At 47.7% G+C, this 13,889-nt stretch overlaps 1 protein-coding gene and 1 long non-coding RNA gene across 2 annotated transcripts in view; one reads left to right on the forward strand and one right to left on the reverse strand.

The window, feature by feature from the left end:
- The window catches only part of LOC144584533 (methionyl-tRNA formyltransferase, mitochondrial-like), a 78,531-nt gene that overhangs the window by 52,661 nt on the left and 11,981 nt on the right, over positions 1 to 13,889 (reverse strand). The gene's annotated exons all lie outside the window — the stretch shown is intronic.
- On the forward strand, positions 1,710 to 2,953 carry LOC144584536 (uncharacterized). Its single transcript, XR_013538845.1, has 2 exons — positions 1,710 to 1,846; positions 2,353 to 2,953. It is a non-coding gene; the product is annotated as an uncharacterized LOC144584536 (long non-coding RNA).

Consider the following 13,889-nt stretch of genomic DNA (forward strand, 5'->3'; position numbering starts at 1 on the left):
CCTACTAAAACTCCCCAATGAAGAAAAAAATCTGGTTCTGATCTGGTTCCAAGGCTACCCCTTGACAGCCTTCTCTGGAAGGTTGGCAGGAACCGAATCCAGCTCCTTCGGCCACGCAGGGACGAGAGGACACACTCCCTCGTCCCCCACAGAGAACCCAGGGTGGTGTATGTAGTGGACAGAGCGGTGGACTAGGACTCCGGAAGCCTGGCTTTCCATCCTCCCTGCGGCGAGGAGACCAGGTGCCAGGGCCCGTTGCACCCACACGCCCGGTCGTGCCTCCGGTTCCACCACGGAGGTGCAGACGGAGACCTTGTCGATTAGATGTGGCAAGTGAGGAACAAACAGGACAGAACCCCTGAAAGGAATCTGGCCGTTCTCGTAAGCTGGAAAAGGGATGGATCGGTTTTACTGACATGTACAGTAGTAATCAGGAAAAAAACACCCAAAAAGTGTCTCTTTCAAAAAAGGCAACACAGCATTGTGAGGGATCGGCCCAAGACTTGAATAAAATCCTTGCCATGGTGTTCTTTGGACCATGGATTTGGGCGGCACAAGGAACTGAAGTGATTTTTACCTCCCTCTTTAGGTCCAAGAGTGCCCCCACCTGAGCATGGGCCTCCAGAGAGACCTTGTGCCCTACTTCCAGAGCAGGCAGGAGGAGCTCCAAAGGAGAGCTGTGGAGATCTCAGGTAACCGGACAATCCTCTGAGCGGCCCAGCGGGGAATCCCAAAGAGAGGTCTGAACCACCGGGCTGGGCAGCAGTTCTGAGGGAGAAGATGGTCTCTTGAAGGATCTCAAGGGCCCTTCCACAAATCCCAGAAGTCAGGGAGGCCGGAGGAAGGGAAGAGACACCTACGAGGGTCTCAAAACCTCCAAGAAGTGCCGACCGACCGGGCTCAAATCTCGCCCAGCTACCCTCTACCCCAGTCTCCCTCCCTCTTCACTTCTTTTGGAAACTCTACAGACGTTTTCCCTCAGAAATGCATGTGCTCTCCAGGGGGTCAATTCTGTCACGCTTCGGGTCTTACCAGCTTCCTCTTCTCCCTCATTAACCCCTCTCCAACATTTGTTTTCCTTTTTATATGGAATTCGTGCTACAATCCCTGCTCAGTGAGGGTGTCTGAAGCAGCCTCAAGCGGATTCCCACCATCGGGAAGGGTCGAGCCCTCTCTCGACTTCCAAGGAATCCCATATAGCAGCTTCTGTGGGCAAAGGGAGAATAGTGGGAGGGGCGCTTCCTTTCGGTCCAAATCCTCCCCAGAACCCGGCCTCGGGAAAGGCCACCTGACCCTCTGCTCCCTTCATGCCTTTCCCTTAGGAGCCCTCCTCCAGAGCACCCCAGTCACAGCGCTAGAAGAAAGAACGCTGCAGCTTCTTCTGACCGGTAAGGCACGGGAGCGATGGGGGCGATCGGGTGTCGCTGCCCACCTCAGTGCTCTCTCCTTGCTGAAAGAATGGGTGGGTCGTTGGGGGGAAGAAAGGGAGGGAAGATGAAGATTCCTTTCGCTTCCAGAAGGAGGCCCCATCACAAAATACGGGTTTGACCCTCCATTGACCAGACATTGGATTCCGGAGGGTCTGGAGGAAGCCCAAGCGTTGAGCTCCTGCTTTGGCCGCCTAATGCAGGGTTGACCCGTGGATGCTTTGCCCACCTCTTGTTTCAGAACTCGCCCCATTGCAGGGGGACGCGAGCACAACCCTGCAATCAGCAGCGGAAGCTCTAGAGGACCACATCCATCAAAAGACGGCAGAGCTTCAGGACGACGCCACGCGTGGAAGCCGCACCACTCAGAATTCAGCCACGTGGTACCAGCGGCTACTTGGTTTTCGCCGGCACTAAATGTACGTATGTGGTTCTAAAACGGTTTTCTATAGTGTTAAAAGCCAGGGTTGGTTTTACATGGCGTTCCTGAAGTACTCCACCCAGGTGTTGTGGGAGAGAAGGCCGAATACCCAACTCTGGCCGCGGCGCTGGTGGTGGAGGAAGGAGCAACTTGAGGGGAGGTGGAGGTGGCGGGGAGGGTTCAACAGGAGCACAAGAGGAGAAGGTAATTTCTCCTTTGTTACAACCGTTTTTCTCTGAGCTCCTCCCGAGAGGCACACCTTGGAAATGCATCATGGTTGGACTGGAGCCGGGAAAGTGAGGGCACCGGGTTACTCTACAGGCAGCCTGAATGGAGACCTTTTTCCTTGTGTGATCACACCGCTAGATCCTTAGAAAGAAGGGTTAATGTGCTTCATTGACAAAGGGGGGAAGTGAGCTCAAACGTTCCTTGGAAACATCAGTAGGACCCTCCAGGGCCTCTCCGCAGACTTTCCATTGCTTTCTTGCTCTTTTCTTCTTCCAGGCCATCCATCGAGAGCAAAGGCTTCACCCCATGAAAGAGAACTTCTACAGCCGGGCATTCGCCAACCATCGGATGAGATCCAAGAACTGACTCGTGGGACTGGAGGAACAGGCCGACGGATTCGACGTTGAGAAAAGAAGGGAGAGGCTCAGGTTTGAGGGTACCAACTCCTCGCCATTTCTCAGATCCTCCTCTGGCCTAGAGAAGGTCAGGTAACGAATGAATTCTGCAGGTTTGGTCCACCGCTGATCTTCTCTGAGGAACTGGAATTCGTCAGGGATTGAAGGCAGCTCTTCTTCCTGAATGTTCTTTTGTTGAAAAATTATTTAGATCATTGAAGAAAAAAAGCCAAAGCAAAGGAGATGCACAACCATAGGTTAAAAAAACCATAATAATGAGATGAAGACAAACGGAGGGGGATTAAACTTTCTGGTCACACTGATCAAATAAACCCAGACAAAAATCAGAGGTTTCCATTTTGGTACAAAAAATATATATAGATGGTTGTTGTGGGTTTTTCCCATCCCTATCTAAATTCCTTTCCTAAACCTTTCCTTTCCCATCCCTACCTAAACTCTTTTCCTCCCCCTTTCCTTTCCCATCCTTATCTAAACTCCTTTCCTAAACCTTTCCTTTTTCCAACCCTGTGTAAACTCCTTTCCTCCCCCTTTCCTTTCGAATCCTTATCTAAACTCCTTTCCTCCCCCTTTCCTTTCCTTTCCCTTCCCTAACTAATCTCCTTTCCTCCCTCTTTCCTTTCCCATCCCTATCTAATCTCCTTTCCTCCCTCTTTCCTTTCCCATCCCTATCTAATCTCCTTTCCTCCCCCTTTCCTTTCCTTTCCCTTCCCTAACTAATCTCCTTTCCTCCCTCTTTCCTTTCCCTTCCCTAACTAATCTCCTTTCCTCCCCCTTTCCTTTCCCATCCATAACTAATCTCCTTTCCTCCCTCTTTCCTTTCCTTTCCCTTCCCTAACTAATCTCCTTTCCTCTCTCTTTCCTTTCCCATCCCTAACTAATCTCCTTTCCTCCCTCTTTCCTTTCCCATCCCTAACTAATCTCCTTTCCTCCCTCTTTCCTTTCCTTTCCCTTCCCTAACTAATCTCCTTCCCTCCCTCTTTCCTTTCCCTTCCCTAACTAATCTCCTTTCCTCCCCCTTTCCTTTCCTTTCCCTTCCCTAACTAATCTCCTTTCCTCCCTCTTTCCTTTCCCATCCCTAACTAATCTCCTTTCCTCCCCCTTTCCTTTCCTTTCCCTTCCCTAACTAATCTCCTTTCCTCCCCCTTTCCTTTCCCATCCCTAACTAATCTCCTTTCCTCCCTCTTTCCTTTCCCATCCCTAACTAATCTCCTTTTCTCCCCCTTTCCTTTCCTTTCCCTTCCCTAACTAATCTCCTTTACTCTATCTTTCCTTTCCCATCCCTAACTAATCTCCTTTCCTCCCTCTTTCCTTTCCCATCCCTAACTAATCTCCTTTCCTCCCCCTTTCCTTTCCTTTCCCTTCCCTAACTAATCTCCTTTCCTCCCTCTTTCCTTTCCCATCCCTAACTAATCTCCTTTCCTCCCCCTTTCCTTTCCTTTCCCTTCCCTAACTAATCTCCTTTCCTCCCTCTTTCCTTTCCCATCCCTAACTAATCTCCTTTCCTCCCTCTTTCCTTTCCAATCCCTAACTAATCTCCTTTCCTCCCTCTTTCCTTTCCCATCCCTAACTAATCTCCTTTCCTCCCCCTTTCCTTTCCTTTCCCATCCCTAACTAATCTCCTTTCCTCCCCCTTTCCTTTCCTTTCCCATCCCTAACTAATCTCCTTTCCTCCCCCTTTCCTTTCCTTTCCCTTCCCTAACTAATCTCCTTTCCTCCCTCTTTCCTTTCCCATCCCTAACTAATCTCCTTTCCTCCCTCTTTCCTTTCCAATCCCTAACTAATCTCCTTTCCTCCCCCTTTCCTTTCCTTTCCCTTCCCTAACTAATCTCCTTTCCTCCCTCTTTCCTTTCCCATCCCTAACTAATCTCCTTTACTCTATCTTTCCTTTCCCATCCCTAACTAATCTCCTTTCCTCCCTCTTTCCTTTCCCATCCCTAACTAATCTCCTTTCCTCCCCCTTTCCTTTCCTTTCCCTTCCCTAACTAATCTCCTTTCCTCCCCCTTTCCTTTCCTTTCCCTTCCCTAACTAATCTCCTTTCCTCCCTCTTTCCTTTCCCATCCCTAACTAATCTCCTTTACTCTATCTTTCCTTTCCCATCCCTAACTAATCTCCTTTCCTCCCTCTTTCCTTTCCAATCCCTAACTAATCTCCTTTCCTCCCCCTTTCCTTTCCTTTCCCTTCCCTAACTAATCTCCTTTCCTCCCTCTTTCCTTTCCCATCCCTAACTAATCTCCTTTACTCTATCTTTCCTTTCCCATCCCTAACTAATCTCCTTTCCTCCCTCTTTCCTTTCCCATCCCTAACTAATCTCCTTTCCTCCCCCTTTCCTTTCCTTTCCCTTCCCTAACTAATCTCCTTTCCTCCCCCTTTCCTTTCCTTTCCCTTCCCTAACTAATCTCCTTTCCTCCCTGTTTCCTTTCCCATCCCTAACTAATCTCCTTTCCTCCCCCTTTCCTTTCCTTTCCCTTCCCTAACTAATCTCCTTTCCTCCCTCTTTCCTTTCCCATCCCTAACTAATCTCCTTTCCTCCCCCTTTCCTTTCCTTTCCCATCCCTAACTAATCTCCTTCCCTCCCTCTTTCCTTTCCCTTCCCTAACTAATCTCCTTTCCTCCCCCTTTCCTTTCCTTTCCCTTCCCTAACTAATCTCCTTTCCTCCCCCTTTCCTTTCCCATCCCTAACTAATCTCCTTTCCTCCCCCTTTCCTTTCCTTTCCCTTCCCTAACTAATCTACTTCCCTCCCTCTTCCTTTCCCTTCCCTAACTAATCTCCTTTCCTCCCCCTTTCCTTTCCTTTCCCTTCCCTAACTAATCTCCTTCCATCCCTCTTTCCTTTCCTTTCCCTTCCCTAACTAATCTCCTTTCCTCCCCCTTTCCTTTCCCATCCCTAACTAATCTCCTTTCCTCCCCCTTTCCTTTCCTTTCCCTTCCCTAACTAATCTACTTCCCTCCCTCTTCCTTTCCCTTCCCTAACTAATCTCCTTTCCTCCCCCTTTCCTTTCCTTTCCCTTCCCTAACTAATCTACTTCCCTCCCTCTTCCTTTCCCTTCCCTAACTAATCTCCTTTCCTCCCCCTTTCCTTTCCTTTCCCTTCCCTAACTAATCTCCTTCCCTCCCTCTTTCCTTTCCCTTCCCTAACTAATCTCCTTTCCTCCCCCTTTCCTTTCCTTTCCCTTCCCTAACTAATCTCCTTCCCTCTCTCTTTCCTTTCCCTTCCCTAACTAATCTCCTTTCCTCCCCCTTTCCTTTCCTTTCCCTTCCCTAACTAATCTCCTTTCCTGCCCCTTTCCTTTCCTTTCCCTTCCCTAACTAATCTCCTTCCCTCCCTCTTTCCTTTCCTTTCCCATCCCTAACTAATCTGCTTTCCTCCCCCTTTCCTTTCCCTTCCCTAACTAATCTCCTTTCCTCCCTCTTTCCTTTCCTTTCCCTTCCCTAACTAATCTGCTTTCCTCCCCCTTTCCTTTCCCTTCCCTAACTAATCTCCTTTCCTCCCCCTTTCCTTTCCTTTCCCATCCCTAACTAATCTCCTTCCCTCCCTCTTTCCTTTCCCTTCCCTAACTAATCTCCTTTCCTCCCCCTTTCCTTTCCTTTCCCTTCCCTAACTAATCTCCTTCCCTCTCTCTTTCCTTTCCCTTCCCTAACTAATCTCCTTTCCTCCCCCTTTCCTTTCCTTTCCCTTCCCTAACTAATCTCCTTTCCTGCCCCTTTCCTTTCCTTTCCCTTCCCTAACTAATCTCCTTCCCTCCCTCTTTCCTTTCCTTTCCCATCCCTAACTAATCTGCTTTCCTCCCCCTTTCCTTTCCCTTCCCTAACTAATCTCCTTTCCTCCCCCTTTCCTTTCCTTTCCCTTCCCTAACTAATCTCCTTTCCTCCCCCTTTCCTTTCCTTTCCCTTCCCTAACTAATCTCCTTCCCTCCCTCTTTCCTTTCCTTTCCCATCCCTAACTAATCTGCTTTCCTCCCCCTTTCCTTTCCCTTCCCTAACTAATCTCCTTTCCTCCCTCTTTCCTTTCCTTTCCCTTCCCTAACTAATCTCCTTTCCTCCCTCTTTCCTTTCCCATCCCTAACTAATCTCCTTTACTCTATCTTTCCTTTCCCATCCCTAACTAATCTCCTTTCCTCCCTCTTTCCTTTCCCATCCCTAACTAATCTCCTTTCCTCCCCCTTTCCTTTCCTTTCCCTTCCCTAACTAATCTCCTTTCCTCCCCCTTTCCTTTCCTTTCCCTTCCCTAACTAATCTCCTTTCCTCCCTCTTTCCTTTCCCTTCCCTAACTAATCTCCTTTCCTCCCTCTTTCCTTTCCCATCCCTAACTAATCTCCTTTACTCTATCTTTCCTTTCCCATCCCTAACTAATCTCCTTTCCTCCCTCTTTCCTTTCCCATCCCTAACTAATCTCCTTTCCTCCCCCTTTCCTTTCCTTTCCCTTCCCTAACTAATCTCCTTTCCTCCCCCTTTCCTTTCCTTTCCCATCCCTAACTAATCTCCTTTCCTCCCCCTTTCCTTTCCTTTCCCATCCCTAACTAATCTCCTTTCCTCCCCCTTTCCTTTCCTTTCCCATCCCTAACTAATCTCCTTTCCTCCCTCTTTCCTTTCCCATCCCTAACTAATCTCCTTTCCTCCCTCTTTCCTTTCCAATCCCTAACTAATCTCCTTTCCTCCCCCTTTCCTTTCCTTTCCCTTCCCTAACTAATCTCCTTTCCTCCCTCTTTCCTTTCCCATCCCTAACTAATCTCCTTTACTCTATCTTTCCTTTCCCATCCCTAACTAATCTCCTTTCCTCCCTCTTTCCTTTCCCATCCCTAACTAATCTCCTTTCCTCCCCCTTTCCTTTCCTTTCCCTTCCCTAACTAATCTCCTTTCCTCCCTCTTTCCTTTCCCATCCCTAACTAATCTCCTTTCCTCCCCCTTTCCTTTCCTTTCCCTTCCCTAACTAATCTCCTTTCCTCCCTCTTTCCTTTCCCATCCCTAACTAATCTCCTTTCCTCCCTCTTTCCTTTCCAATCCCTAACTAATCTCCTTTCCTCCCTCTTTCCTTTCCCATCCCTAACTAATCTCCTTTCCTCCCCCTTTCCTTTCCTTTCCCATCCCTAACTAATCTCCTTTCCTCCCCCTTTCCTTTCCTTTCCCTTCCCTAACTAATCTCCTTTCCTCCCTCTTTCCTTTCCCATCCCTAACTAATCTCCTTTCCTCCCTCTTTCCTTTCCAATCCCTAACTAATCTCCTTTCCTCCCCCTTTCCTTTCCTTTCCCATCCCTAACTAATCTCCTTTCCTCCCTCTTTCCTTTCCCATCCCTAACTAATCTCCTTTCCTCCCCCTTTCCTTTCCTTTCCCTTCCCTAACTAATCTCCTTTCCTCCCCCTTTCCTTTCCTTTCCCTTCCCTAACTAATCTCCTTTCCTCCCTGTTTCCTTTCCCATCCCTAACTAATCTCCTTTCCTCCCCCTTTCCTTTCCTTTCCCTTCCCTAACTAATCTCCTTTCCTCCCTCTTTCCTTTCCCATCCCTAACTAATCTCCTTTCCTCCCCCTTTCCTTTCCTTTCCCATCCCTAACTAATCTCCTTCCCTCCCTCTTTCCTTTCCCTTCCCTAACTAATCTCCTTTCCTCCCCCTTTCCTTTCCTTTCCCTTCCCTAACTAATCTCCTTTCCTCCCCCTTTCCTTTCCCATCCCTAACTAATCTCCTTTCCTCCCCCTTTCCTTTCCCATCCCTAACTAATCTACTTCCCTCCCTCTTCCTTTCCCTTCCCTAACTAATCTCCTTTCCTCCCCCTTTCCTTTCCTTTCCCTTCCCTAACTAATCTCCTTCCATCCCTCTTTCCTTTCCTTTCCCTTCCCTAACTAATCTCCTTTCCTCCCCCTTTCCTTTCCCATCCCTAACTAATCTCCTTTCCTCCCCCTTTCCTTTCCTTTCCCTTCCCTAACTAATCTACTTCCCTCCCTCTTCCTTTCCCTTCCCTAACTAATCTCCTTTCCTCCCCCTTTCCTTTCCTTTCCCTTCCCTAACTAATCTACTTCCCTCCCTCTTCCTTTCCCTTCCCTAACTAATCTCCTTTCCTCCCCCTTTCCTTTCCTTTCCCTTCCCTAACTAATCTCCTTCCCTCCCTCTTTCCTTTCCCTTCCCTAACTAATCTCCTTTCCTCCCCCTTTCCTTTCCTTTCCCTTCCCTAACTAATCTCCTTCCCTCTCTCTTTCCTTTCCCTTCCCTAACTAATCTCCTTTCCTCCCCCTTTCCTTTCCTTTCCCTTCCCTAACTAATCTCCTTTCCTGCCCCTTTCCTTTCCTTTCCCTTCCCTAACTAATCTCCTTCCCTCCCTCTTTCCTTTCCTTTCCCATCCCTAACTAATCTGCTTTCCTCCCCCTTTCCTTTCCCTTCCCTAACTAATCTCCTTTCCTCCCTCTTTCCTTTCCTTTCCCATCCCTAACTAATCTCCTTTCCTCCCCCTTTCCTTTCCTTTCCCTTCCCTAACTAATCTCCTTCCCTCCCTCTTTCCTTTCCCATCCCTAACTAATCTCCTTTCCTCCCCCTTTCCTTTCCTTTCCCTTCCCTAACTAATCTCCTTTCCTCCCTCTTTCTTTTCCCTTCCCTAACTAATCTCCTTTCCTCCCCCTTTCCTTTCCTTTCCCTTCCCTAACTAATCTCCTTCCCTCCCTCTTTCCTTTCCAATCCCTAACTAATCTCCTTTCCTCCCCCTTTCCTTTCCCATCCCTAACTAATCTCCTTCCCTCCCTCTTTCCTTTCCAATCCCTAACTAATCTCCTTTCCTCCCCCTTTCCTTTCCTTTCCCTTCCCTAACTAATCTCCTTTCCTCCCCCTTTCCTTTCCCATCCCTAACTAATCTCCTTTCCTCCCCCTTTCCTTTCCTTTCCCTTCCCTAACTAATCTCCTTCCCTCCCTCTTTCCTTTCCCTTCCCTAACTAATCTCCTTTCCTCCCTCTTTCCTTTCCTTTCCCTTCCCTAACTAATCTCCTTTCCTCCCTCTTTCTTTTCCCTTCCCTAACTAATCTCCTTTCCTCCCCCTTTCCTTTCCTTTCCCTTCCCTAACTAATCTCCTTTCCTCCCCCTTTCCTTTCCCATCCCTAATCTAATCTCCTTTCCCCCCCTTTCCTTTCCCATCCCTAATCTAATCTCCTTTCCCCCCCTTTCCTTTCCCATCCCTATCTAATCTCCTTTCCTCCCTCTTTCCTTTCCCATCCCTAACTAATCTCCTTTCCTCCCCCTTTCCTTTCCTTTCCCTTCCCTAACTAATCTCCTTCCCTCCCTCTTTCCTTTCCCTTCCCTAACTAATCTCCTTTCCTCCCCCTTTCCTTTCCCATCCCTAACTAATCTCCTTTCCTCCCCCTTTCCTTTCCTTTCCCTTCCCTAACTAATCTCCTTCCCTCCCTCTTTCCTTTCCCTTCCCTAACTAATCTCCTTTCCTCCCCCTTTCCTTTCCTTTCCCTTCCCTAACTAATCTCCTTCCCTCCCTCTTTCCTTTCCCTTCCCTAACTAATCTCCTTTCCTCCCTCTTTCCTTTCCTTTCCCTTCCCTAACTAATCTCCTTTCCTCCCTCTTTCCTTTCCCATCCCTAACTAATCTCCTTTCCTCCCCCTTTCCTTTCCTTTCCCTTCCCTAACTAATCTCCTTCCCTCCCTCTTTCCTTTCCCATCCCTATCTAATCTCCTTTCCTCCCCCTTTCCTTTCCTTTCCCTTCCCTAACTAATCTCCTTTCCTCCCTCTTTCTTTTCCCTTCCCTAACTAATCTCCTTTATCCCCCTTTCCTTTCCTTTCCCTTCCCTAACTAATCTCCTTTCCTCCCCCTTTCCTTTCCTTTCCCTTCCCTAACTAATCTCCTTCCCTCCCTCTTTCCTTTCCCTTCCCTAACTAATCTCCTTCCCTCCCTCTTTCCTTTCCAATCCCTAACTAATCTCCTTTCCTCCCCCTTTCCTTTCCCATCCCTAACTAATCTCCTTCCCTCCCTCTTTCCTTTCCCTTCCCTAACTAATCTCCTTTCCTTCCCCTTTCCTTTCCTTTCCCTTCCCTAACTAATCTCCTTTCCTCCCCCTTTCCTTTCCCATCCCTAACTAATCTCCTTTCCTCCCCCTTTCCTTTCCTTTCCCTTCCCTAACTAATCTCCTTCCCTCCCTCTTTCCTTTCCCTTCGCTAACTAATCTCCTTTCCTCCCCCTTTCCTTTCCTTTCCCTTCCCTAACTAATCTCCTTCCCTCCCTCTTTCCTTTCCCTTCCCTAACTAATCTCCTTTCCTCCCTCTTTCCTTTCCTTTCCCTTCCCTAACTAATCTCCTTTCCTCCCTCTTTCTTTTCCCTTCCCTAACTAATCTCCTTTCCTCCCCTTTCCTTTCCTTTCCCTTCCCTAACTAATCTCCTTTCCTCCCCCTTTCCTTTCCCATCCCTAATCTAATCTCCTTTCCCCCCCTTTCCTTTCCCATCCCTAATCTAATCTCCTTTCCCCCCCCCTTTCCTTTCCCATCCCTATCTAATCTCCTTTCCTCCCTCTTTCCTTTCCCATCCCTAACTAATCTCCTTTCCTCCCCCTTTCCTTTCCTTTCCCTTCCCTAACTAATCTCCTTTCCTCCCCCTTTCCTTTCCTTTCCCTTCCCTAACTAATCTCCTTTCCTCCCCCTTTCCTTTCCCATCCCTAATCTAATCTCCTTTCCCCCCCTTTCCTTTCCCATCCCTATCTAATCTCCTTTCCTCCCTCTTTCCTTTCCCATCCCTAACTAATCTCCTTTCCTCCCCCTTTCATTTCCTTTCCTTTCCCTTCCCTAACTAATCTCCTTTCCTCCCCCTTTCCTTTCCTTTCCCATCCCTATCTAATCTCCTTTCCTCCCTCTTTCCTTTCCCATCCCTAACTAATCTCCTTTCCTCCCCCTTTCCTTTCCCATCCCTAATCTAATCCCCTTTCCCCCCTTTCCTTTCCCATCCCTAATCTAATCTCCTTTCCCCCCCTTTCCTTTCCCATCCCTAATCTAAACTCCTTTCCTCCCCCTTTCCTTTTTCCACCCCTATCTAAACTCCTTTCCTCCCCCTTTCCTTTCGAATCCTTATCTAAACTCCTTTCCTCCCCCTTTCCTCCCCCCCCCACTTCCCATGCTCTTTTGAGCAATGACAGAGTTCCTACTCCAGTCCTCTGAAGATGCCGGCCACAGAGACTGGCGAAAGGTCAGGAATAACAACCTTCAGAACATGTCCAGAGAGCCCGCAAAACCCACAACAACCATGTCACTCAAGATTTAGAAATCTGATCCATTTGTAAACTTTATAAAGAAGAAAAGACTAATAATCCTATCAATGAAAAAGAAAAGTGGAAAGGGTGGTTTCGCCAGGAGCTTTTCTCTTATGATCCCAAGGTAGACCAGATTAGTCCCCCTCCGAGTGCCTTTGTACTTTTCTCCTGGAAATATTGATTTCTCTACAGGAAAAGAGACCTGAGAGCTGACATGAAATCGCTCCCTTTTCTGCCCAGAAGTAGGGCTGCGTATTTGACAAAGCTTTCCTGAAAGCATTAGTTCCATCATGCATTGGCTTCTATGGGTGCCTTAGAAATCAATCCAAAGGTCCAGCGGTGGACAAATCTGCAGACTTCACAAAACCCTTTGGGTCTACTTTGAAAAGGATCTGAGGAAGAGGTGATAGGTTGGACCTAAAAGCCTAACAAAAAAAAAATTGCCGACTCTTCACCAAATCTTTGTTGTTTTCTGTTCAGATGTTAACGGATGGGGTTGGGAGTTAAGCAGAACCAGAATATGATGGACAACTGATCAAAGGGATTGTAAACACCTGAAAAGTTTCTGGAAGACCAAAGGAAATCTTTTTGGGTGAGGTTACAAATTGCAGCCAGGAAACCCCAAACCAGAAAACCCTCTGCACGACAGGGATGAAGAAGACATCCCACAAGAGCCTGTAACTCCTAGCAAGAGACCTCCAGCTTAAAGCCTCTAAACACAGCTTGAAGATGAAAAAAAAAGTACCCTCTGTCCTCAGTGGAGAAGAAGAAGAAGACGTCTCACGAGCAGTCCTCGTTTTGCACAACAAGAGATCTACAGGGTGGAGCCTCAACATACAGTATCTCTCTGAAACAATAAACTACCCGTCAAGAAGGATAAGATTAAGACGTCCGTATCATTTTTCATGTCAATGTGTACGTTATTATAGAGAATGTATTCAAGTTTCCCACCTTGTAAAACGGCTAAACTTTGGATTCTTCTTTATTAAAATGTGATATAGAAGTTTTCACAAATTTGAATGCAGTCTTGTTTTTTGTTAGCTTTGTGTGAAAGAGGGATTCTGTCCTGCGTTGGTTACTGAATTCCACCACCTTGGGGATTAAATACGTAGAGTTTGCTGATCTGAAAGAGCCCTGGCTGAATTCAGACCCGGGGATGAAATCAAAAGGCTCTTGGAGAACAAGCTTTGCCAAGCCAAGGCCTTCTGGGCATCCGGGATTACAACTCTCCCAGGCCTCAGCCAGCATGTCTGGGGGTCAGAGATTGTGAGAGGGGGGCCAGATTGAAGAAGGTTGCCTTCCGTTCGAGGAGAGAATTCTCCTCCAAGGCTGAACGCTTCCTCTAGAATTGGTTGGGGGCTCTGTGCCCGAGATGGGCAAGACTGAAGCCAAGGGCAGATGGGTACAAGGCCCGAAGGAGAAGAGGGCGCTCCTTTCCTTTGGCCTCCTCTGCCACATCGCTTAAGCTGCTGCCGGAGAGGAGAGGTTCCTTTTTGGAGAGTCCTCGACGGATTGCTTGCTTCGTCCCATTTCTTGGTCAACCTTCTCCTGGTGAGGGCCCCGTAAGGATTAAAACACCTGGTCAGCCGAAATACACCATGGATGACAAAGTTTTAAAAAGTGAAGTATACAAGAATAATTAAAAAGCAATCCGTTCATTATGTAATAACAAAAGGCATTTTTAAACTTTCAAACCCCACTTAAAACAAACATATGTCCAGCGTCCTGGAGCATCCACTCAATCCTAGATATTAAAAGCCTACCTAAGGAGGCAGGTCTTTCAGTGTTGCTGAAAGGAGAAAAGGGAGGTGGCCCACCTCTGTGCCAAGGGAGGGCATCTCGCAACCGGAGGGAAGCCCCTCTCTCTACGTCCCTGTCAAAGACTCCTGGGATGCCAAGTGGGGCCAAGAGAAGGGCAAACTTCTAACCATCACATTTAAGTCCCCAATGCCTTTTAAAAGTTCTGATCATTTTTCATATTTGCTCACTTTGAATGACTCAACTGTATTTTTATGAACAGAAAGTTTAATTGCTTTTTAATTTGCATTAAACGTTTTTAAATCTACTTTTCTAACATGGTGAGCTGCCTTGTGTCTCCTGATCAGGAGAGAGGCAGAACAACAACAACAACAACAAGGTAGGATCTGTGAAGGGTCATCAGGAGAGAGACGGTCCACC

Source organism: Pogona vitticeps, chromosome 12 (assembly GCF_051106095.1).
Source record: "Pogona vitticeps strain Pit_001003342236 chromosome 12, PviZW2.1, whole genome shotgun sequence".
Taxonomy (NCBI): Eukaryota; Metazoa; Chordata; class Lepidosauria; order Squamata; family Agamidae; genus Pogona; species Pogona vitticeps.